The 2,845-nt window shown below is 38.3% G+C and overlaps 1 long non-coding RNA gene across 1 annotated transcript in view; it reads right to left on the bottom strand.

The window, feature by feature from the left end:
* Positions 1 to 2,845, bottom strand: part of LOC111815700 — a 19,269-nt gene that overhangs the window by 16,188 nt on the left and 236 nt on the right. The gene's annotated exons all lie outside the window — the stretch shown is intronic.

Below are 2,845 nucleotides of genomic sequence, written 5' to 3'. Positions count from 1 at the left end.
AATTTATTATTAACTATTCTGGCCTTCTTTCTACTTTTCCACAGTAATCTGTGGTGCACACCATGAAGGCAGAACTGCTGTTACATAACCAGAAGCATGGGAACAAAATCTGTGCCTAAGAAACCAGAGCAAAAGGGTGGAAGCATCCTCAGCCCTTGCTGATGATGTGAAATCTCCCTCTTTCAGTATCTCCATTTTCTTATTTTAAAACAATAAAATTAATATTTGGTCAAACTTATTTCATAATATAATCATATCATATATGTATTACATTATAAAATTATATTACATTGTCTTCATAATATAATTTTAAGATTTACAGAGTATATGATAATGATGCTGTGTATAATTTAATGTGCATATGTAGCATAAGAAATGTTTAGGGAGATGTCTGATCGAAATGGCACTGCAATCTTGAACTGTAAAATCCGCCTTCTCTCTTTCTCTCTAGATTAATATTCTATAATTTTACATTTATCTATTGTAAATAGGTACACATCTACTGTGTGCACTGACACCCAGACTGTGGGTGTGTGATTAGGCAGAGGTAGCCAATAATTTCACCTGTAGGGGAGCTGAGAGTCTGGCATGCTTCTTAAACATGAGCTCTGTGCTGAAACTCACACAGATAAGATGCTAATAGTAGCTACACTAACTGCACGAGTCTAAAATTCACACTGCATTAGGCAAAACATACCTGGGTCTGTGAAAATAAATTTCCATAAAAGGAAGCCAGGCTCCCTGCCTTGGTATTATCCTGGCACTGTGGCTGTGTAGTGTGGGGCTGAAATGGAGCGCGAATGTGGTGGGAGGTGGGTGCTCATCAGGGGATTTTAAAATAATACGTGTCTTTGGCTGGGCTCTGCTGGGGTAACTCATGGGGCAGAGAGGGTTGCAGAAAAATGAGCAGATGTTGTTCCAGGCCTTCTCTCTTCTGCTTGCCTTGGGCATTCTTTATAATTTCTACTGTTTCCACAGGAGTAATCTGCTGAGCAATAGAAAATTCCAATTTCCAGTTTGAGCAGGAGCTGGCAGAGGAGGTGCACAGTTTCTGTCAATACTAAAACTGTATTTTGGATCTCAGAATTCTTCATATTTGTATTAATTCTCTCCTTTAAAATTATTATTTATTACCTTCCTGACAATATTATTTTCCCTTGTTTTATTTTATACATTTTCCTTGGACAACCTGTTCTAAATATTCAAATGTCATAATGAATATAAAGTAATTAATTGAGAAAAATATTCCTGTAGAACTTTGATTTCTACATTTTGGTTATCTTTCACTTGGTTACTTATAGCTAGGTCAAACCCCTTATATCTTTATATATATTTTTTTCATATATGCAGAATTATAAACCTAAATGTTACTTTTGAATTTTAAAAATTTGCCCTATATAGGGAAAATAACTTTGCAATAAAAACTAGCTAATTTAAAGGGGAAAAACTATAATATTTTAGTCATTACTTCCTTTCCCTTTTGCTCCATGGTTTAACTCTGATCATTTTCTCCCCTGCATCCCTGTTTTGTCCTCTTCTGTGGCACCTGCCTTCATAGGATCACCCGTCACCACTGTCAGCACTGTTGTCAGGTATGCTTTCTAGAAGTTCTCATGGTGCTCTGAAATGAGGCTTAATATGCTCACGATGGGCTCTGTAGGTACAGAATATGAACGGGATCGTAGAACAATTCAGCGTACTGCACTATCAGTAGATATGTGACGCTTTTCAAGATACTAAATGCCTGGTTCATATTATTCCAATGAAATAACTGATCCAGTTAAGAAATGAACAGTAAAATCTTTCCTCATACTTTTGATGGTTGAATTCAAGAAAAGTAAACGCCACATAGCTGGGGCTCTGTGAAGAGCAATACATCACAGTAGGAGGGTTGCGCAGAGAAAACCACTTCTATCAGGAACCAAGAGACAGGAAAAGAGAAAGCGCGCGGGACTCCCCCATCTTTCTCAAGGACACTCAACTGCTTTCTTCAAAAGGAAGGAAGAGAATCCATTTTGTTTTATCTTGTTCAAAGTGAATCTTCTGTTTTTATGCATTAGTTGAGATTTTTACTGCGAATTAATGTGAAGGCTGTACACTGATTGTATAATGAATACTCATAGCTGAGGCACTTGATATGTGTTTTAATATCATTGCTGTACTATTACTTGCAAATGTTTTGTTTCTTGGTCACTGTTTTTCTGTGTCACCCTTCTATGTTAACTATCATTACATACGTTCTTTTGCTTTAACGTTGTGTAATTTCAGAATGCACATGGCAAAAAACGTAATTCAGTTTTAATATCTGATTTCATTTCATCATGATTCTGATGTTCATGTCAACATTTTTAAAATTTCCAAGAGTAAAATGTGTTCTCTGGCCTGATGTGATTCTTGCTGTGCTTTGGGCATACTTGCCGCCTCTCAAGAGTATAATGGTAGCCCTCCGTCACCAGCCCACAGGATGCAGTGCTTACGTTTGAGGAGCTTTCTTTAAAGATATCCTCAGGGAGCCCTTATCCAGTCTATTTAAGTAGACTGCATAAAAGGAAATAAAATAGACCAATTTAACTTGCAGATTAAGAATATGCACTTGGGGCCAGCCAAATAGCTCAGTGGACTAAAGCTCTTGCTCAGGCTAGCTTAGGTAAGCACAGGGACCTGGGTTCTATCCCCGGAAACACATGCCGCACTAGCCCTGCCCCCAGGGTGGGCCGAGTGGGCCAGAGTCTGGGCACAGTGGTGCACGCCTGTAATTCTAGAGCTGGGGAGGCTGAAAGCAGGAGAATCACGATGAGTCTGAGCTGCATAGTGATACCCTGTAACAACCAAATACATTAAAAAT

This window comes from Octodon degus, unplaced genomic scaffold, assembly GCF_000260255.1.
Source record: "Octodon degus isolate 3935 unplaced genomic scaffold, OctDeg1.0 scaffold00020, whole genome shotgun sequence".
Taxonomy (NCBI): domain Eukaryota; kingdom Metazoa; phylum Chordata; class Mammalia; order Rodentia; family Octodontidae; genus Octodon; species Octodon degus.
Note: the sequence above shows the minus strand (reverse complement) of the source record. Positions and strands in the feature narration are given on the sequence as shown.